At 39.4% G+C, this 23,051-nt stretch overlaps 1 protein-coding gene across 5 annotated transcripts in view; it reads right to left on the reverse strand.

Moving 5' to 3' along the window:
- lingo2 (leucine rich repeat and Ig domain containing 2) overlaps positions 1-23,051 on the reverse strand; it is a 196,531-nt gene that overhangs the window by 81,564 nt on the left and 91,916 nt on the right. For all 5 annotated transcript variants that reach the window (XR_015118949.1, XM_086222135.1, XM_086222133.1 and 2 more), the window contains one exon: positions 3,312-3,393. The gene's annotated coding sequence lies outside the window, so the exon portion shown is untranslated. The remainder of the gene's footprint in view (positions 1-3,311; positions 3,394-23,051) is intronic.

The following is a 23,051-nucleotide window of genomic DNA, read 5'->3' on the forward strand; positions in this document are numbered from 1 at the left end:
GCACAGCTACACATAATGAAGTCAGATTGTAGACAGGCTATACTTCTATCTCTAACCTCTCCTTCCCCCAGCTGAGAGGATTCTAGAAATTCAGGAGATTTCCTGCTGCGGATGTGGAGGAATCACACCTCGCTGTGATAAATGCCTGCTTTTGTGTTTACTTTTGATCTTTGATAAGACGGAACTGGACATTTGCATGAAATAGCAGCAAGATTCTCAAAAATAATAACTCGATTTTTTGTTTTGTGTTTTGACTCTGCAAGGAGTTCTGCTTTCTTTCTGATTTGAGCATTTTACCACTTCAGCAATTAAGATTTTATTGCCATTACAATTTATTTTTCCTATTAAATCAGTGGTATGCAGTTTGTTATTCTTTGTTTTTTGGTCTTGAAATCAAGATAGTGTCTATCTCTACGTCAAGTTAGTTTAAAGACAATGGCCTTTCTCAGTCCAAGTTTGCTCAAAAAACAAAACAAAACAAACAAACAAAAAACCAAGTGTACTTTCTACCCATGCTTCTACCAAGGATTTGTGTCCTCATAACTTTAATGTGTTTGGCTAATTCTGCAAATGAGATTTTGCCATAAATGTTGCAATGACCAAAAGTTTATATTACTCTTGTGAGCAATAAACAGTAAATGAGTTCAAGTTAAGAGAGGGAAAAAAAAACAACAATATTGGTCAAAATGTGCTAATATATGTTTTGTTTTTTTTTTACTTATGAAATAATACCTAGACCCACATTTTTCGTTAAATCTTTCTACTCCACCAGTAATTGACCATTAGAACACCCCCATATATATAATTGCCGACTGGTGTTTAATTTTGCAGATGGTATTGACTATTATGAAACATAGCTCCCATGATGAAATCTGCTGAAACCTCCACACACACACACACACACACACACACACACACACACACACACACACACACACACACACACACACACACACTTTTTTTTAAATTGTTTAAAGACGTTACAGTTTACAAGGTAATAGAGTTTGACAAGACCTCAGAACAAACAACAGCAGCTGGATGATCAGCCGGTGCATCAAGAAGTACGAGGAGTTAAAAACAGACACATCAAACTTTGCTGCAATAAAGATGTCTCAAAAGGAACATGACGTCTTGATTTAGATGCAAAACACAATCCCATGCTCGGCTGGCTCCTCCCATGGGGGGCCAGGAGATTAAGATTTAATGGTGATATTGAGGGAATGACACTATCTGTTTGCAGCCTCTCGTCTCCTCACACATCATCTGTGTGTTGTTATTCTATCTATTTTTTCTCTCCTAGACACGCTTATTCACAGGGTCATGTGCACACTCAAGACTGGGCATGCACACACATGCACATACATTCAGGTTTACATCACCCCGGAGGATGTTAAGTTGATTTACAGTGCAGTTGTAGTCAACCAGACATCACACTAAAAACAAAATGCAAGCTAATTTTTTTTAACCCCCTCACATTTGAGATTGCTCAAACATATTTATGTTCCTTTTGTCTTGGTAAAGTCGTGCACAAACACACATCCACTCACAAGTGCTCACCACCTACGCCTGCATTCTCATACTGTGGACATCACACCTTCAGTCTATATTCTGACAAAGGCCTGGCTACTGGCAGATGGAGGGCAATGCAGTTTGATTTGTCACTTCAGTGCTTGGGTCTTTCTTGCTATGGAAGTGTTAATAATAGAAATAATTGATTTGTACCAATTCTGCATTGCAAAAAAACAAACCAACATGTCTGTTCTGAAGATTTACTCATTCACTGCTGCTATGATTGTTATTCTATTCAAACTTCAAATGCACAATCAATTGTGTAACCTATGTAATTCTGAGCCAGCAGGAGCTATGAGTGAGATGCCAGGAACTTTGCAGTAACTTCTATTTATGGTTATAGTGGGCGTGGCTTATTTAAATTAAATATGACATATTAAATACAAATCATTGCTCCTTTCCAGAAACTAACTGTATGCAATATATATCTACTATCAAATTCAGTTACTGTATCAGAAAACTGTAGTACCTCAGTCTGGTTGTAATACCACCTGAACTGTAAGGTAACATGGTTGCCAACATGGTTTAGATTTCCATGATAGTGCCGTTAGCAGCTCCGCTCTGGAATACACCACTCACTGATTTTACAGACATTACAAAAAACCTTTTCAGAATATTATCCTGCAGCTACTTTTGTAGAAGACTTTTAGTTGCCAAAGTGTGTAAAGTATCTGTAAAGGATTATTTCCATCAGTCACTACTCATCCCCTGATATTTAAAGAGGCATCAAGAGCTGAAATGAATGCTGTATCATCTTTTACATGCAATTGTGAAAAGAAAAGTAGTCTATTTTTTTTATCTATCAAACTTCTCATGTTGCAAAAGTTGACAGTTTCAATATGTCATGCTTTGTGACTAAAAAAAAACCCATTGACCACATATATGTAAAAGACATGTCATTATATGTATAACTCATAGATTACCTGTGAATGACTTCCATTTCTCCTCTTAAAGCAACACAGAAGAGAAATATACAGCAGCTTTTTTTTTTTTTTAAAATCCATATCCCTAAATCTTTTATGAATCATAGGTGCTTTCTCCAGAAGCTGTGAAGAGTTCACGGACCCATTGCAAATTTAGACGATGCTTCCAATGCGACATAAAATCCAAGGTGACAATGCAAACCCTTTTTCCTTCCAGACGGCACACTTCCTGCTGTTTTCACCTGCCTGCCCTGCCTGCATTGATGAGGGATCGAGGTGTAATTTAGCCATGATTTGTGTGTCAGTGGTTACAGAGGCTGGAAAAATGGAGACAGTGAGTCAACTCTGCAGCTCAGTGAGATGGCACATAAAGCCAATGAAGGTGGAAGACTCAAATAGATCTAGTGTCACATAGAGAAAGGTGTAAACAAAGCCCTTACTGATAAACCCCACTGCTTTATAACTCAATGCCGATGCGATGGGTTGAAAAAGCCTATCGATGAAACACTCTGGTCACTAAAGTCATATTTAAACATTTTTCAATTTCTATTTTTAATTTTTCAAGGATAACCTCAGCTGTGTGAGAGAAGCAGTAGTGTGTTCGGGTTCAGGCCCAAACATTGAAGTTCAGGATACTTGCAAGGAGTTGGAAATAAGATGGTGTCATGCTGCCCTAACCCATCGCTTTTTAGGTTTAGGTCCATAAATGCACCAGGATGAAAACAGAAAGAAATAAGACAAAATAAAAACATGCATCTCTGGCAGGAAAAAAATAAATAAATAAAAAAAAAGCTAATTGGATGAAAGTATGCTGCTTACCGCTTTGAGAAGCAATCATCCCTTCAGCCATTCTTTTCTCGCTTCTTTTTTTCTGTGGTTGTCCTTATTTTCAGTCTTTTATCTGCACAGAAAGAAACAGAAATAAAGACAAAATTCATGAGAGAAGTCATCTGCCACAATGAGAATCAATACATAAAAGGTCACAATTTCAAATATCTTGAAAACACATTACTTAGAACAGTGGTTCCCGAACCTTTTAAAGTCCTACGCCCTGAAACATTCAAGCACCTGCTGTGTACCCTCTCTACCGCCACAGACGAACAACTCTCTGAAGATGTTAAATTTTGCCCTATTTGTAAGCCTGCTACAAAAAAGGAGGTATGACAAACTGTCATACTGTCAAACTGTCCTCTTTTTGCTCTTTATTCAGCCTCAGAAGCCATTTCGTAGTTCATCAAAATACAACAGTTCAAACACCATATTAATGAATTTTCACCAAAGTTTCTGCCCTGGTGCTGCACCATCAACATCAGCGGCTAGGCACCTCTAAACTTCTTACACCGCCAGACAGAGCAGATGGTCTTGACAGTTGGGACTTCTCAGCTGGTGTACTGTGTCCTCTGACAGTTTCTGCTGATCCCATGGTCGTGGGGTGAGTTTGTTTCAACCACTTATCCATATTTGATCAAGTAAGGCAACATATTGGGTGCTAAAGGGCCTTATTATGGAGGACCCAGACAGACTGTGAGTGCATCCCCTGAAGACCCACCCTCAGCCCTACTTCGCCTCTGTTTGCCAAGTACTTGGTACCTAGTTGAGGTATGAGTGAGATCCAATCAGAAGAAGAGCAGGAGCATGTGGAAAGAGCAGAAAACACAGGTTAAATAATGCTGGAAGATTTTTTTTGCATACCCCCTATGTTATAAGACCTAGAATCACATAAAGCTAAACATCCAGTACACCGTCTATACTTATTAAATTAACCTAAAGCAATGCTGGCAGTGTTTGTATCATACAGAATCCATGATAAAATCTTTAGTTCAAATATTTTCAGCAGACTTTCCTGAGTCCCTAGCAAACAAAGTGTGACCAATGCACACAGGGCCCTGCCTGCTATTCTCCACTATAATGAGTCCCCTCATCCCGACTGCAGGAGGAAACACAGAGGATGGTGATTATGCAAACGACGTTCCAGAGTTGGTAATGGGATGATAAGAGACAGCGAGAGAGAGAGAGAGAGAGAGACAGAGAGAAGAGACAGTTATCTCCTCAAGTCCAAAGGCAGAGAGAGAGAGAGAGAGAGAGAGAGAGACAGAGAGAAAAAGAAGTGTTTGACTCAGGACACTCTTGTTAAAATTACTCTTGACACCCTGCACTATTAGTACACCATTAAGAGTTCAAGGACAATAGCTGTCCAGTTTTTTGATCATTTATCAGCTGGATCCCCTTGTTACGCCTGAACCCAGTACTTCACAATGACCACAGAATATTGATGGGCTGCGAGAGGGAGATTTGACTGAATTCCTAATCCCCCCTTGTCAGCCCTTGAAATTAAAGGTGAGCCAAGCGTCTTTGACATTTCAGATTGAAAACCCTTGATGTTGATGAAGCTCCGTATCTTAATAGGAATCAAAGGGAATGTATCAAAAGCTACTCAGTCTTTGTGTGGATTTTTATATTATACTCTTATGAACCTGGTAATTTTGCACTCTTTAAAGTCCCACTACTGTTGAAATGTTTCCAGCAAAGGCTACGGCATCCATTGTGCCTTTCAAATGAAGGGATTTAACTTGACACACCATATAATTACAGCTAATGTGTGTGGCAAAGGGAGTCGGCAGTCACCCTCATGTACTCTCGAACCCTGCAAACTGACCGAAATAACAGTCATGCAACCAGGGATTCCCCCCAAGCATCCCACCACATGTCCTCCATCTCATCAGGTTTGTCTGGGGTTCCTCACTTCTAGGATCAACCTGACATGGGAGCCCCTCATTATGAGACACAAGCCATTCCACTTCCGACGCTGCAGAGAGAGACCCTGGTCTTGAAACTGGATCTGCTGGGTACCAAACCTGCAAAACGTGTCTTAATTCAAAAGTGCTATAATTCCAAGATGATTCATTGCTGAGGCAGTCAGACCACGTAGTCAACCATCGATGCCACTCCCTCGCAATGTAATTTCATAACCTTTTACCGACAATCCGTCATATTGGGCCTCTGAAAAATTGTAAGCGATTCTCTTGTCTGCCACAGGTCTGGCTTTGATTCATAAGGGTGCATTAATGCATCATTTGCCACCTGGAATCAAGATGCACACCAATCAAGACAATATCTTGCTTCTTCATTACGTGACCATAAAGTGTCTTAATATGCTCGAACACCTGGATGCTGTTATAGACATCACAGCCTCATTAGCATTTTCTCTTAACTACCCCGAGTTCAAAGCCTCATTATTGATGCTTCTTTCTGTGGTGAGGAGAATAGTGAGGAACAGATCGTGACACGCTTGCTGTTTCTTCTCTTCGACTCAACAGTTGTAAGTGGGAAAATATCTTTTCTCCTTGGCAGCAAGCATAAATTGTGCTGCCAAGGGGAGCGTGGAAATGACCTGATGGCGGAGGGCTGAGAGGAGTGATCTCATCTGTTGGAAGTGTCCTTTAAGAGAGAACCCAGTGATGTTGCTGTCAGTGGGTTTTTATCATCATTGCAATTCAAACAGCTCTGTAATCTTCAGTCATACGTGATTTCCTTTTGCGATGATATTTGTGAAAATCAAATCTAATTTTAATTATGCTTGACAGAGAGTCACACAGCCATATTCTGGGAAATGTGCAACTTGGGCATGAGGAAGAAAAAAAAAAAGTTTTTGCACTAGTTAGGCTAACATGCAACTAGCCAGAAGGCAGTGAAGGACAGCCCATCTGGCCTCAACAGGAATATTATCACAAATAGTATAGCGCCTTAAAATGTGAAGTTTAATGCTGTATTTATTAGGATATTACTGACAAATAAAAACAGAAACAATTACTCAAATTTCCCCTGATGGATATTTCCTCAGTGTTCAATGACAAGATTCTGATTAATCACATTATTATGTAAATTAAAGAAGGCCCTCTAGGAAGTTAATGTGAGCCATTAAATTACATCCATCACTTCCACTCCACATAGATGTCACATGATATCATTGATCGTTGTTTATATAAGATTCAAATCAGCTACACTCCTCTTACATAACCGCTTTTCCTTTTCTTTTAGATGCCCTCAGCATTTAAGGACATATTATGATCAAAGGTACTATTAATATAAGCAGTGGTGACGTAGATAAAACGGATAAATGAGTTGCTGTTGAAGATCAAGTAAACGCTATGTTTAACACCTCATTACACCAGCTGATTTCACATGGAGCTGAAAGCAGAAATAGTCGGGGAAATCAATACCTGCATGAAGCCACAAATGTAATTACTTTCAGACTTGACATGAAAGAATCATTCATGTTTTTAACTACGTAGCGTAACGTGCAGACTGAAGAGGGAAAAGTTGCGCTAATCTTTTAATAAAATAATTGCAATAGATGAGATCTTGCTTCAAGTGAATTTGGCGCAGTTGCGTCAAAGGTTGAACAGCATGGATGCTGTCTTGCAAAGGCAGTTGATATTGCTGAAGTCTTGCCATGATGAAAGGCAGCTACTCAGTCACTATGTACCCAAGGATGTGTGTGGTAGTGTGCATCGCAACTAAATGCAGAGTTGAGGAAATCCACCTTTTTGTGACCTTGCAGACCACAGACCTGTACATACGAGTTGCGTGTGGCAGAAAAAAAAAATGCAAATAAACAGTGTGACATTTAGGGTCATGACACTGTATTGTGAGGGATTGTAGGAAGCTCTGGAGATCTTTGAAGCCTTGACAAAAGTTCTTACTGTTTATGCTTTTGTAATAAAAGAGTTTGCGTGTTGTATTGCATCCAAATAAAATCATAGCACAACACATGCAAAGAAATAAAAGCACGGAGTAATGACATCAGAAGAAATACTGCGGGATATGATGTGTATCAGAAGGAGAGAATCAATAAGACATGAGGATTTAGGTCCATGTCAGTATGTGAATTATTTAAACATTTGTACTTAGATCCATGTTACATCGTTGTATGACCAAAAGTGTTTCTGTCGTGTTGTGATTGCTACATGACAACAACACAGATGTGTAACCATTGTTAAAAAACAAAAAACAAAGAAGCAGACATCATAGTGATGTAAATCAATTCCACCTTCGGCCACAATGTAGGTTTTAATGACAGGGTGACCCTGTTTTTTTTAAAACTCAAGTGAAGAAGATGTGGATGATTAATTGTTTTGTACAAAATCACTAAACAAATCAATAATGTTGATTGTCGGCCATGTGACTCTGTGTATGGCAACTCTATTGTGGTCATGTTGAATTTCCTCTGCATTCAGCCACCCAAAGAGGAGATAAGTGGACTTGGAGGGACAGACAGAAGGATGGATCCATGCAAGATAAAACACTGAAAATGTATTCAAATCATTTCAAAAAGAAACATTTTTGAAAAGCTGCAAAACTTGCCTTTACAGGTTGCATTTCCAATGAGTTGTCAAGCAAATTCTATCTTTGGAAATTTCCCCAAAAAGGACATTTGAATCAAGTGGGTTGCCATCAACGCGAATAAAGTGAATAAACTAAGCTACCCATGAGTACTTTCACCAGTAGATGGCAGTATAGGCAACATTAGAAGTCGAAGAAGAGGGTGTCTGTGTCATCTACAGTCATCTATCAGTGAAAAATTGAGAGACCTCTTGAGGAATTGCCTCCAGTTGGGTAAGTAATGATCATTATGTCATGCCGGCTAGTATCTGCCACATTCCTGCTGTCTGGAGATGACAAAGAAAAAAAAAATCCTATTCGGCAATAATTATAGAATATACTGGAAGATGCGACAGCAGAAACAGCTGGGTAGTTCTGTGAGGTAAAGGTTAATGATGTCAGGGCTTATCTAAAAAAGGAGTTTAGTATCCTGTTTTGTTTATTTGGTCTTTTGCAAAAAGAAGAAGAAGAAGAAGAGGAGGAAGAAGGAAATACCAGCTTAAGCAAGCCAATAAAAAAACAACTGCACAATACCATGTCCATCAACCTTGTCAAATGCAAATAATTCATCAATAAATTGATGGAAACTACTGTCCATCTCTGACTTGCTCTATGTAATTCTTTGTTAGTTTCATTATTATCTACTGAAATTTTGTCTTTTCAACACTGTGACCCATTTGCATTGGAGTGGAAAAGGTTCAACGCAACCCAACCCCAAAACAGTAACATCCGATCTTACCTTCACAACAACTCCTAAACCGCAACGATACCCAGTTTTCCAAGTATCATTTTGCTAAAATGTGAATATTCAATTATTTTTTTTTCCCACATGCGAGCGAGACCACTCAAGAACTCTGATGCATCTTCCAAGTTCTGCCAGATGTCCTGTAAAACCGACTGCTCTCTGGGAAAAAACCTCTTCACATTAATCTTTGATGAGTGGTTTCAAGGATTGGACACATTTTTACAGGCTCTGTTATCCACCACCTGGTATCACAAATAGCTGCAGCAAGATGTCAGCACGGTGTAAGCAAGAATTTGCGTGTAAAATAGATGTTTAATTTGTACTAATAGAATCAATCTAACATAATTTAGATATTTTTAAAATGCGTAGGCAATGTTAAACACAAAGGTAGCGAGAGAATTATTGAACAGAAGGAGAAACGTACTCAGTGTTGTTATGACAATGGGAACTGAGGTTATAGCTGCCTGGGTATTTGTCATCGGTACATCACCGAGAGTGACTGGCGTACATGCTTGAGTGAGAGTCCATGCACTAACAGCTATTGACATTCCCATTTCTCATCAGTGAAATGTACCTGCCTCATTTCTTGCATGGGATTCCAATTTGCTATAATAACAATGCAAGTGTATGTGTGCAGTTGTACAAATACAGCATGTGTGCACCTGCTGATACGTGATACATTTACAGACTCATAGATTTTGTGTCTATATGAGTTAATTTTTTACTGTAGGCTCCTTAGGGCTGTTGCATCAAGTGGAACCACTTTGACTGGCCTTGGCTTCCCGGGCTTCAGTGTGACCCCTGAGAGGAGGGGGAAAAAAAGCCAACAAAAAAACAGAGCAGCTGTGTTTGAGTTGAGGTAAATACACCACCGCCTTCCTCCCTATCCATTTCTCTTCGCTGGCTCAGTGGCCCATACCTTGCTTTAATGAGATGCAGCAACACACACAGACACATGTAGCATGTCTGCTCTAATTATACCAGAAAGCACTGCCGTCTCCTACACCCCCTGGTGGTATCGTGCAATTCCAAGGGGTTGTTTTTCAAAAGAATAAAAAACAAAACCAAGTCTGACATGTACAAAGGCAGTTTTAACCAGAGGATACTAACAGCATCAGACCACAATAGTAGTTAAGGAACAGATTTCCATGCTACATGTTGTTCATCTTTGCTGCTGCTTCACAAAACATCGTTTGAGACACACCGTCATTTTGTCCGACTGTCGTTATCGGTTTTCTACATTTTAAACATCTGTCGAGTACTTTCACTGTGGGGGACAAAATTCCAGCGTCATAAACTTTACGAGTAAGCGAGGAGTCATAGGGAGTACCAGTTTTAAAATGACATTATGTTGCTCAGACTTTAGATGAAACAAGCCCACAAAGCTTGAAATTAATGATGAAAAAACTATAGTCTTGTTTTTTTATGAGTACGGCAAAGAACTGAATTCTCCTCTTGAATGGCTGCTTAGATGATGGCCATAGTCTGCAGTAATGCCTACAATAAAACTTGGAACACCTTCTTGTAACAATAAAAATGTGCATTGTGTGGACTACATTGGATATATTGAGGGGGCCTTGTTGTATTCCCTCACACTATAAATGGCGCTGGGTAGGATTGGTTAGAAGACAGATAAATTCCTGTTAACCACTTTTATGATGGTTTAACTATTAAATTTGTGTTAACTGGTAAAACGTTGATTCAAAGGTGCATCATCAAAAAAATTGTATTATGGTATAGTGTGATTTTCAAATCTCAGGAAGGTGCAATATTTACTAAAGGATAATTGTGTACTAACGTACACAACGATGTCCTGCATGCATACATATTCGACAGTCTTAAGAAAAGTATTTATGAGTTGCAGATCCCCCCCCCCCCCCCAAAATCACATCACAATCATTTTACTGAGTTTCTGATGAAAATGACAATGATGTTTTTAAATAAGAAATATTATTCCTAGCAATATTGCAATTTGGTATTCTTTTCATTGGTATGTTACATTCATAACAGCTTTTCAATTGAACACACAACAGTTTGAATCATTGCCTCCTGTCTTGATCTCATCCATTTGGAGGCAAGAGGGGTTTTCATTCGATGTCTTCTTATTACAAACAACCCCAGGAATGCGTGTGCTGAAATTACACAATTAGCCACGATGTGTCACCAGCTCGATCACATGTGCAAAACACTGATATGTCGAAGCGGTGACAGCTAAAGTGATCAAAAGTTGTCATTTTGAAAGGTAGAAGTTCTGCACTCAGTTGCAAAACAATAGCATTCCATGTCATTTTAAGTACTTCAAACCAAGCTATAAATAGGCTGTCAAGTACACAGCAGCCAAGGCACCCCCCCTTTTGGAAAAGCTCTGTACATTTGTTCCACCCTCCAACTACTGTACTCCATTTCTACAATCTTCTGCTGAGCAAGTGTTGGGATACAGACTTCTTTTTCTCTTAACATCATGGCAGTTATGAAGTCAAACAGCTCTTCTCTCTATCTATCCTTTTAACCCTACAAACCAGTCTTCCATTTTGGTGATATGCATGAATTAGCATGGATTATTATTATTATTTTTGTTCTTTATGAAGAACCGATCATCGTTCGACACTACAGCCAGGTGACAGTTTGGCAGCTGCAGCCAGTGGTGACTATGAAATATGGACAGCAGCAAATTGAGATTCATCAAGCACGCCTTCCTTGCTCAGTGAAATCTATATTCAATTTTGGAGCATCTGTCATGGCAGTGGCAGGCTGAAGCATGCTGGGATTGAGAATCACTTCTTCTGGAAATAGTGGGGGGAAAAAGCTCTCTCTTTCTTTTTGTGGATCTGCCTGCCAGTCCGCAACTGTTTTTATTTTTTATCCTCAAGTAATTTCACATGAAAGAATTGTTTTACTGCAAAACAACACCTTGTTCCCTCCAAATTCATGTTAATATTCATATTGAACTTGTAGTTTACAGGCGTATAGAGAAAGCACCAGAAAAGTATTAAGCGAGTGTGCTTCCGTTGGGAGAATTCTGACAGCATCACTGAAGATAAGTGGGAGGAAAATGCTGCTGCTAGCAACACAATCAACAATCATAGGAAACTAAAGTGGCAATCTGTGTATACAATAGTGTGTGTGCAATACTCTAAACGTGTATGAATGTAATTTTAATGTACAATAGGTAGCTCAACCTTCAGTCATACCTTTAATGGAAAACTAACAAACCATCAAAAAGCATCACATTTTATGTGAGAGCGAGGATTTTTCATGCAAAATCCTTGATTCTGTGGCACATGGCCGAACATAATTTTCCTTTTCCTAGTGCTTATAATAAGAGTTTTTGTTTAAGAGGACACAGATGACTAATTATCAGAGGAAAGGAGCTGAGAGTTGAAAGTTTTATCTTCAGGCTTGCTTTCTGCTCTCTGTGGAGCAGGTCCAAATGGGCTGGGAATTCTCATTACAAACCATTAACATAAATCGAAAATCTTATAGTGGGGGTACAGGTGGAGCTCAGTCGCCCGCATTGGGGCACCGGTATGGGACAGAAGCACTAGCTTCTCGGATGAGGATCTCCAGTCCCTCAATTCCACAAACTCCTTGCTTGGTGATTCAGGAGATAAACACAGTGACTGATGTGGTCGTCATCGTCTGCTGACCCAATGTGCATGATTCAACACATCAAAAACTCAGCTCACTTTTCCCCTGACACTGACATTTGCTGTGATGGCCTAAGACCATAATAAGGTTGTAGAAAACAGACTCAAGGAAAACACAAAGTAGATACAGCAATTAGGGTAAAAAGATACAACTAAGGATTAAAGCATATATAGTGTATATTGTCTATTACACTGAAGATACTGGGCCAGTAAACACAAAGTTGATGATTCTGTAAATAAGAATAAAATAGTATTAAATATATGATTTTGATAGAGGGTTGGATTTTGTTACAGTTAATAGTATTCATCACGTCAAACTAATTACACTCCTTTTCATGTATTTGTTACTTTTCTATATGGAAATGTTTAATTTTACTGTAGTTTCATCTGTTTAATCCAAGTAGTTAAACATTTTTTACATTTTTCAAATTGAATTACAACAGTTTGTGAAAAGCTGCCTTCGATCATATTGGGAGGAGTAACTACATCATTCAATCTTTAAATATACAGTCATTTTTCAGACTTCTTTGCAACAAGGATTCATTTTACTTGTCACAAGCAAGATATATACCAACATCTAAATATATATTTGTTGCAGGACTGCTACAGGACTGGGTCATTTAAGATGAAATTAGATGCAACTTTACGACAGATGAGGCAATTCAGAAGGTCGTCCATCTGTTATTGTTTCACTATAAAATGGCTTCCATCTTGAAGGCCTGCCGTCAGTAACCACAGAGAATGCGCACTGGCACCAGAAAAGCTCTTTATTAGTCCACAGTGAACAATGAGCCGTGTCAGCTGACAGAGGGAACCCCCCCCCCCACCCCCGGTTTCCAAACAGTGGAATCCAAGGAAGTGACAATCAATAGCAATGCTTCACTTGGTTCATGTGTACCAGTCAACACTCCCCAGCAAAAACTGGATTGTTTTCACTCCCTGTTATTTTGGAACACAAAAATGTCATCAGCACAGTTACCACACAGATGAGATGCAAGACCTCCTGAAATACCTCCAGTCAAGTACAGCTTCCCGAGAGACTTCCCAAGATACAGACGTTTTTTTGATGGAAACTCAAAAAAATAAAGAAAGAAAAATGCAGTTTCCCTTACATTGAAAACCCTTTCACAAGAGGTTTGGATGTAGTACACAGTAGTGTTAAATAAAATGTAACTTTTAAAAACAAGGGCTCGCAGAGACTTTGTGCAAAAGTGAGACGGTTGACGTTGGATAATACTGAATAGGTCAGCCTTGAATATGCTCAAACTGGAGGTCATATCAACCAAAAAAGTCTTTTTACTTAGAGCTTTTTGTTAAAGTGTGATTGAAGAACATCCACAGACGCAGTCAAGGACAAAAACCTTCTATTTCTATGACTACATCTACAGCATATGCAACAATTTACAAATTTCCATTCTTCAAACAATGACAAGAATAAGTTTAATTGCAGCGTATCAATCAAAAGATAAGCTTGACAGATGTTGCACTGATGTTTGCTTTCCCACAACACCTCATTTCAACAAATGACAAGACTGAAAAATGCAGTTATTATCATCCCCAGGTAATGTCACGCCACATCCAATCTCTGAAAACACCTTGCACTGCCTGTCACTCATCTCTTCATCAAAGTGTCCAAATGGCTGAAATATCTGACCAAAAGAAACTGCTTCTTTGAGAAGGCAGACAAGCAGAGCAAAGGAGGAAATTAATTGTAAATAGCCTTAAAAAAAAGTGAAAACAGATGATTTAATCTTTTTTTTCCCCCTTATTAACCTCTCTTCAATAGATTTAAGCAAAAACCCACATAATCCCACGTTGGCTCCTGGTTGCGCCTGCGGTGGTTATTTAGAAACGACCACAGTGCACGTGGTATTTCTCTATATGGGAATGATTTCAGCATCAGTGTGTGGAAGATAATCAAACCATCCATTTATTAGCTTTGAGAAGATCAATCTTTTGACTGTTCCGCTTGTTAAGGCCTTGGATAGGTCAAAGAACAAGTTGGAAGCAATTATCCCTGGGGGGTGGGGGTGGGGGGTTGTGGAAGACTTGTGCCACAGTGCTTTTTGAGTGCTGCCTTTAGAGATTCAGCAGACTGCATTCCTCATTCAGTATGCATGCGATGCATCAAATAAAGTTGTCGGTATTTTTGTCATAACTTATTTATTTCCTAAGTGGCTTTGAGGGGCTGGAGTATTTACAAGGTACAATGTTACACGTTGTGTTGTTCTTTCAGATATTTTGCTACAGTGCTGGAGGCATTTCTTATTTCAAATTTGACTAAATGGGTAATCAAGGTCAGACTTATGAATTGGGTCCTATTCAAAGCAGCATTAGCTCTAATACAAAAGATAACATGCCATTCTCCAGCTGGCAAGGCTAAACACTTGATGACGAGAGTTGACCTTTAAGAAAGTCGATTTGTTCCATCCAGGCTCAGCTATTAAATGGGTTCTTTCTTGCGAAAAGAAACTGCACTGAAATATCATCAAACTGAGATTACAAAACCTATCCATATCAGCGTCTTTGGGTTTGATAATCTTTCGAAAGCTACGATCCGCAAGCTCTTCTTGTGCCGTGCAGTGGCCGTAAATGACAGCAAAACATTATGCTGCCATCTCTTTACTGTTTCCCCCACATGCTCAAATGTCTAGTCTCAGTGCACTGCCGGAGTGGAAGGGAAATAAAAAGGTCAAAACAGTGCAATGGGGGGGGGGGGGGGGGGGGGCGGGTGAGATCCTAAGAAGCCTCATTTCTCTGTTCATTCATCGTGCATAGAGACTGAGTTGCAAGGGTACCATTACTGTCTCTCAGAGCAACCCTTCTCTGTGCCTTTATGTCCCCACATCTGGCTGAGAATGGCTTCTCACAAAATAGCAAGGGCATGCCAGCTTTGGCTCCAAGAACACTGCAGCCTCACAAATAAATATGATTTACCAGTAATGTGGTATGTTTTACTAACTGTACCACTGTCTGGATTATATGGCTGTTTGGTCAGTCACGGAGACAAACACATAGGTGAGCAGAGAACACATCTACACAGTCAACTCGTGCTCGTGGATTCCATTCAAAAGTAAAAATTCATTAGCACATATTAAATAATGAATGGGAATGGCTTTCTCTGTAATTAACAGACTATTAGAGTAAAACTGTGATGTGGACTATCAGAGAAACACTCCAGTTAGCGCCACAGTCATAGTGTTGATGTCGTCCAACCCCATTTCTCTTTTAGTACCTCTTTTAGTGAGGAAAGGAGTCTAATCAGCCAAATATCTTTCCCCCCGGAAAAAGTTTTCCTTTAGATCACAAACATACACCCATTCACGACAGACTGGATAGAACTATTCACTGACACCTATAGATTCAATTCACTCAAATCATTTTCAGATATATTGATATAAAGACTCTTAATGTTTTCATCCTCTTCCTTCTTCTTCTTCTTCCTCCTTAGTGGGGTTGTTGAAAATCCAAGTGACCAAATGTAATTAAAAAAAAACAAAACCACATTAGGTGGCAGTAATGTGCCAATAAGCAAGTTTGCCAACCACTAATAACCCCAAATGAAGAGCACAGGATCGTTCACTGTGTTCATCGGTCAAACAAGTCTGGGAAGGCACTAAAAGAGAGGGAAAAAGTCTCTGGCATATATCTTCTATGCACTTTGCTACACTGTGCTGTGCTCTGACTCGTCCAAAAATGCAAAACACAAGAGGTCGTTAAGGCTAAAGCAGAGTGCACTGCTAGCGCTCACCACCAATAAACCGCAGCAGTTTGTTTGGAGGTGGACCGAGACCACCTGTTAAACAGTGGTGTTGGCCAAATTTTGATGTGCACCCAAATATGAACACATCCGACCAAACAAACAAGGTAAGTGTGAAGGCGCCTTAAGACTCACAATGTGTTTGGACTCAATGTCAAGCAACTGCTTCGCACATCTTTGAGGTCACTCACAAAGTCAGTGAGTCACTGCAACTATTTTAGGAATTGTGTGCTTGCCATCTTGATGACTGATCTGACAAAGCGTGTACAAATATGCATTATGATGAAGTTACTTTGACATTATTTTGATCTGTTTATTGCAATTAAATCACGGCAAAGCTGGAAGTCATTCAAAGTCGTTCAGTCAGTCATTCAATTTGATCATTTTAACTGCCTCTGGATAACGTAGCCTTGATAATGGAAGCAGACACAACAACATGTAGACTTTTGATGGGACTTCTATTGTTACAGTGTAGCAGTAGTAGTACTGTAACAGTAGTTGTAGTTGATAACAAAAGAGACAGTGAAAAAAATATTCTTCCCTTTTCCGGTTAAGAATAATAGTACAGACTATTTATGTAATTTTCTGTTGATGGCTAATAACACAAATTATAATCCTGCAGGTAAACCCATCAGATTTGCCTGTGCCATATTTAAGTTTACAAGAATACCTTTGGTGAGAAATGAACATTTATAAAAGCGATACATGTCAGCTGTTATTTTTAAATCATATATTTTACTGTATTATTAATTCTTAAGCCTCTTAAGTACTATAGATAGCTATATAACAGCCCATAATAGAAGCCAAAAAAAACTTCATTATAATGACTATCAAACATGACAACAGGTAAGTCACAAGAATGATTGCAAACCTATATAACAGGTAATAAGCCCACACAGAACAAAAAACAAAACAAACCCCCCCCAAAAAACACAATGAATGATGATGGCTCCTTGGCCGATATGTACAGAACAAATCTGTTAGCGGTAGCCTCGGGTCACTGCTACATGACATTCCTCTTATGCAGCCAAATGGTAAATTCTGTAACTGCAAAATAGAAATGACAAGCAGTCATTATAGCGACTGACAGATCGATCAATCAACAAGTGCTACAGCAATACCAAGTGCAAACCCATACATGTACATCCTTCCAATGCAGTCCTTCCGCCCACCTCCTTTCTTCAGAGAGACAACCTGGAGCTATAGCAGGGGACGAAAATGTTCCCAATAAATTTCCCTGCTATGCCACAGTGGTTTTATTTGGCAGCCAATGGTGTCGTGAGGTTAATGCTGATTTAATAAGCAATTTGTTTAAGCTTATGTCTCACAATACAAGAGCAAAACATAATGAAAGATTAAAATCATATTCCATTGCACTTAACTGAAATGAGATAGCAAAGAGGCAGGGTAGTGGAAAGAGTAGTTTATTTGCTCACTGCATTGCCAGAAGTCAGGCAGCTGGTTAATTGGCTCAGCATTCTCCCAAGCACTAAGTGCACTAATGATGTCAGTCTGGATCTCTACAAAGGTACATGTGAGTGCTGACAAATCAGAATCACTTAACAAGTGCAATAAATGTGCAGTTCAGGAGTCTGGTAGCCATGTTCAAACTTACAGAACAAGCAGTGAACAAGCAGGCAGAAGAGGGCCAGATGCTTTGGAAATGAAGGCGGTGCTGTGGAAGATGACACGACTGCAACGGGAAGAGTCTTACTTGACCTACTGGATGTGGGTTCAACTACTTTGATTATATATAGAGTCCATACTGTCTGTTAGCTGCACGCTGGCCAGCCACAGGATTGCACATTGATAACAGAAGACTTTTATTTATCCATAGAAAGCTTCAAACCATGCATGTCAGAGTCAGCTCAACCAACCCATTTCCTCATGCGAATATTCACCGTGCAGCACCAACGCGGCTTCTCTTGGTCTGAAGCATGATACTTGTCAATAGATGGGGGGGGTTTACACTGAATCCATTATCACACTGCATTCACTGAGTTTATCCACTGTGACTGCTTGACCTCATGTACTTCTGCCCTTTTTGATGCTGTCCAATCCAATATATGCCCAAGGCCTTCTATCAACATTTGATGCATTGCATCTAACAGTCAGGTATTTCTGAGGACTGACTTGATCCTGATTAGGTTACAAAACAATGTTTTCAGTCGTTTCCTGGCAAATTCTGGCTTTTTTAAAATGTTGGCAACACATCAGTACAGAGATTTTTGTCAATGTCTGTGTTTCTATCAAACATATTTTGATTTGGATTTTGAAGTATTGCAGTAGTAAAATAAAAAAAAAAAACAGAAAAATTGCTTTAGGTGTTGCTTTAGATCTTTTTTCAAAAAAAGAGCAAAGGAATTGAAATCTTCAACATTTTTCTAAATTCACGTGACTGACAAGCTGTTGCCCCTGGAGTTATTATGCTTATCATAGATTCAGTTTGGGACTTCTCAAATTCATTTTTTGAATATTCCCTTGTTTTATGTTGGTCAGAATGTTGTTTTGTTTGTTCCTGCTTCATTTAGAGATCAATTCCCTCCTGTGTCTTTGCTATACTCCAGCAAAACTAATCCACTATATTAATGCGATTATTTTTATTGCAACAGTTTCTCCATTGCTCATTGCATTGAGTCTAATGCTCAGACATATTGTACAACTCTCCTTTCAATGCAAAAGCAAAAACACACACGTACAGTCAAACAGAAACATATAGCTGTTACAAGATCAGATGACCTACCGGTCTCCCCTGGTAGTTTGGCCTTGCTACGAACAGCTCCTCTCGTTCAGAGGCTGCAAATGTAGTGCCGTGGTAAGTATGTTACCTCTCTCGGGAGTTGTAGCCATTTCTTTGCACTGTCTTACTCCTTGAAACTAAGCTTTCCCTAAATTGCTAAATTATCCTCCCTGGAATTGAAGACAATTTAAACCATAACAGGCACATATTTGACAAACCCATGAGCTAACATGCCAGGTGCCTCACAACGCTGACCCAAAGCACTGAGGAGATTTTTTTCCCCATATAGTGCATTAACAGAGGATCGATTTGTCAGTGAGCAGCAGAGAAGAGGGGGGAGGGGGGTGTCTTGGAGCATAGCATAGGGAGTGGATTGTTGCATTTTGGGTATCAGTTGTCCCCTGCACTTTTCTCTGGAGATGCTAATGCCAGCATGTGGGGCATGTGTGCAAATTAAATGGAGAGACAGAAAAATGCATTATTGATTAGGGTGATGCCAAATAGTCTCGCTCACAGTGCAGGATCAGGTTTAGGTACAGGGTAATTAATCCACAGGCCTGTATAAAAACAGATGAACTGATCTTCCTCATCTCACTGGCCCTCTCTTTGTTGAAACGTCTACTTCGTTCACGGCTGAGAAAAATAGGTCGCTAGCTGGTAGGCAAAACCGGTGCAGAGCACCACTGGGAGAACAGCACAGAGAAATGCACACAACCATAAAAACACTTACACACAGACACACACACACACACACACACACACACACACACACACACACACACACACAGAAAGAATGAGAGAGAAAGAGAAAAAATGAAAGACACAGAACACCTGGGTTTTTTTTCTACCAAACTGAGCAAAGCAGGTGTCCATTTGATCTTCTCCATACCAACTACTTGAATGCAAATAACATACAACTCGCATTTTTCTGAACTCGATCCATGCCGTCAAAGAAACACTTAATAAATATTCCTACTCAGAAACGTGTTTGTCCAAGTGAAAAAGGTTACTTTGTACTGAAGGGGCTGATGAAAGCTGCCACCCATAAATCATTGGTTATCAGATCAGCCAATAATAGATGTGTTTTAATTAGCAGAGTGCAGTGATTACACATATTTATATCAAGAACATAAAGAATTCAAATACTTCTGGTATAAAATGAGTGGTGTAGGAGTTTGCCCCGTAGTAATTAAGATGGAACAAAGGAGAAATTCAAGGGACATTGTTAATATTACAGGCACAGGATTCATCGGTGTGTCCTATATGGTGCAACACATTCAATTACAGGAGTTACTGATGTGCAAGAACAGATTTATGATCATATTGTGCACTTTTATCACTCTTGGCTGTGGGCTGTTAAAATTCTAATAAAAAAAAAAAATCATTGTGCTATAGCCAAAACTTTGACATGTGTTGGTGGAACCTATATAGCTTTTTTTTTCTTTTTTTTTTTTTACGAAGAGCAATTTCTCAAATTTTTATGTAACAGTTTGCATCAGATCAAAATATACTTATAAATATACTTATAGCCTGTTGCTCTCAAGTGCAATGACAAATGACAAATGGCCCAATTTGTCATTTTATGTGGAGAACTTGTTCCACACATTGTGGGAGGGATTTTACAGTGAGAACAAACGCACATTCAGCCTGTAAAGTCACCCTTGGTTTTAAAAAGTGTTAAAAGGCTACTGATTTCACAATTCTTGAAGTGAGATTCCGCTGGGTTTGCTCTGAAAGCAAAAGATTAATGTTTAAGCCTAAATGGTGTAGATTATTGCCAGCTGCCCAAATTGGTACAAGCACAGCATTTGACTGCAAGTTGAAGTGAGATTAAAAACAGATTAAGCAGGTTCACTGGGGAAAACATATCATCATTAAAGTAATATGTAGCAAATCAAGGTTTAATACTTCTCCTCAACATCTGCTGTGATAATGGCCTCACTTGTGAAAATGAAAATACATAATTCAATTTTTATCACCAAAACACTTAACTAGAGAAGTTGTTTGTGAATACCTCACACCACAACAACGTCCTGATGCAAGCGCACACACAAAAACAGGCCCGAGTGTCTTTTCAAACGTGTTAAAGCTCTCATGACATTACAGTACAAATGCATGTTCCCAGTTTTAACCCTCTAACCTGTGTTAATGGTGTTGAGCATCATACGATTACTATAAGGTGACCTGGTTTACTTTCACAATTTGATCTATCAGTCTGACAACAACTGGACAATCCAGAAGAGCTGCACAAGTACAATTTTCCAGCCATATTGAAGTTAGCGGGTGTCTAACTGGATGTAGCTTCATAGAAAAGTACCCAGTGTTTTGGCTATAAAATTGTGAATGAATTGTTTTTAGAGTCACACTGCGCCCTCCCCCCCCCCCCCCCCCCCCATAATAAAAATGTATTCTGCTTGCTCTTATAACATTTGGAAAGTTGAGATGAGTCATACAATGACGTTATTTATCCGCATTAGTTAGCACAGAGCTAATCGGAGGTAACCAGTTCAGCAGGTGTCTCTGGTTTCCTATCATGCATATTTGGCTCTCATCAAAAACCAAACAAACAAGCGCCTCCCTCGCTTCATGATTTTTCAGGGAAAATGTTAATCTATAGAAAATAACAGGACTGACATTGGAATGTGTGTTTGTTATATTTAAAGTGGTTTTGACCAACGGCCTGATACATTGGTGGTCAAAAAAAATATGAATCCATTTCCTTTCTAGATACTGAACAGTTTGAAGCAGATGGCCATTTTCATACACCCACAATTTATAACATTTACAAGAGAATGTTCATCCAAACATTGTCACATCATAAAGGGGATGTTGCTCTCTCGGAATGTTTGTCACATACGGTACATCCAGCATTTCTGCACAGCACGTACTGTACTTCAAGCTCCACTACCTTTACAATAGGCGATTCTTTCTCGTGTATCACAGCGATAGTCGTATGAACATTTATTTGTTGTTATAATGGGACCTATTAGCATAATCCCTCACACGCCTACACTCTCTTTATCACATGCACAGGAGACACACACACAGATCACACTAAACCCTCCACTAGATAACACCTCTTCTTTTTTTTTTCAGGATGACAGATCCATCCATCTTTCAGTGTGTCACCCAATTAAAATGTTTTGGCCACGATGAAATGAACCAATTAAGGAGAGCACTTCTGCTTGGGCAGAGAAGCAGCTCTTAATGGGTGGGCTTCGCTCAGAAGAATGCCATGTCCGTATTGCCTCTCCACCTCATTATCATACAGCTATTAGCCATCATTCACATCAACCAGGGCTCACATTTCCACCCAGCAAACGGGTGTTTATCCATGTGCTTTGGTGAATCATAATGCACTAACACTTGAGTGAGTGGAACGAGCAGTAGACAAGCTGCTACCTTTTTGCAGTGAGTCCTTTTGCAAAACCGAAGAGTGGATGGTGGTTAGTATGGGTTAAAGAGCATAAAAGCCAAAACTTTGAGAAAATAAAAAGTAATCTGAGAGGCTGCACTGACTTAAGTGATTCTAAATCAAGTAATGTGTGTTTTTATGCCCACTCTACATTATAAAACACTCATATTTAACCTCGCTCACTCACAGGTCCTGCTTTTCAGTCCAAAAAAATATTGATTCTACGAACTCTGAGATCATGCAGCATTACGCATTACACAACTCCAAAGACATCAGTGTAATTTAGGGAGAAGAGTAATGATTTAATGTGAAGTTTTCTGCAGTGCATTCACTATAACATGCTGAAATCAGATTGCCAATAATTTGGCAATGATAATGTCAGCTCAGTTTAATCTCAGCCGGCTTTGCTCAAGTCCATTGATATTCATGAATATAGATGATCTGCCGTAACAAAAAAGTAACAGAGACTAGCGAGCAGAATTATGGCTATTTGATGGGAGAAGAATCTTATGGCTCGGTTCCTCACGACAGACTTTCATTGTTGTTTTTCAGCAGAATCATCCCATTAAATGCAAATGTCTGTCCCTGACTGAGTTTAGACCACTGTTGTGGCTGAGTGTCCCGATTGGTCATTGCTTTTTCATCATAAATCATACGGAGATTGTATCATGTAGTTTCCATGCCACAAGACTAAACTGTAAATCTTGCATGGACACAGTATTCAGCATTTAAGTATTATTCGTTTACAAGGCTTTCAAGGCCGTCTCTGAATTCCACGAGTATCGCCTGTGAACTTGGTTTCAACAGGCCGCTATCTGTGAGTTTGCAGAAAGGTACAGTGTCAATATTTTATTCTGGTAACTAGGTTGT

The sequence above is a fragment of the Aulostomus chinensis genome, chromosome 13, assembly GCF_037954235.1.
Source record: "Aulostomus chinensis isolate RoL2024-O1b breed Wild chromosome 13, RoL_Achi_v1.0, whole genome shotgun sequence".
NCBI classification, from domain to species: Eukaryota; Metazoa; Chordata; class Actinopteri; order Syngnathiformes; family Aulostomidae; genus Aulostomus; species Aulostomus chinensis.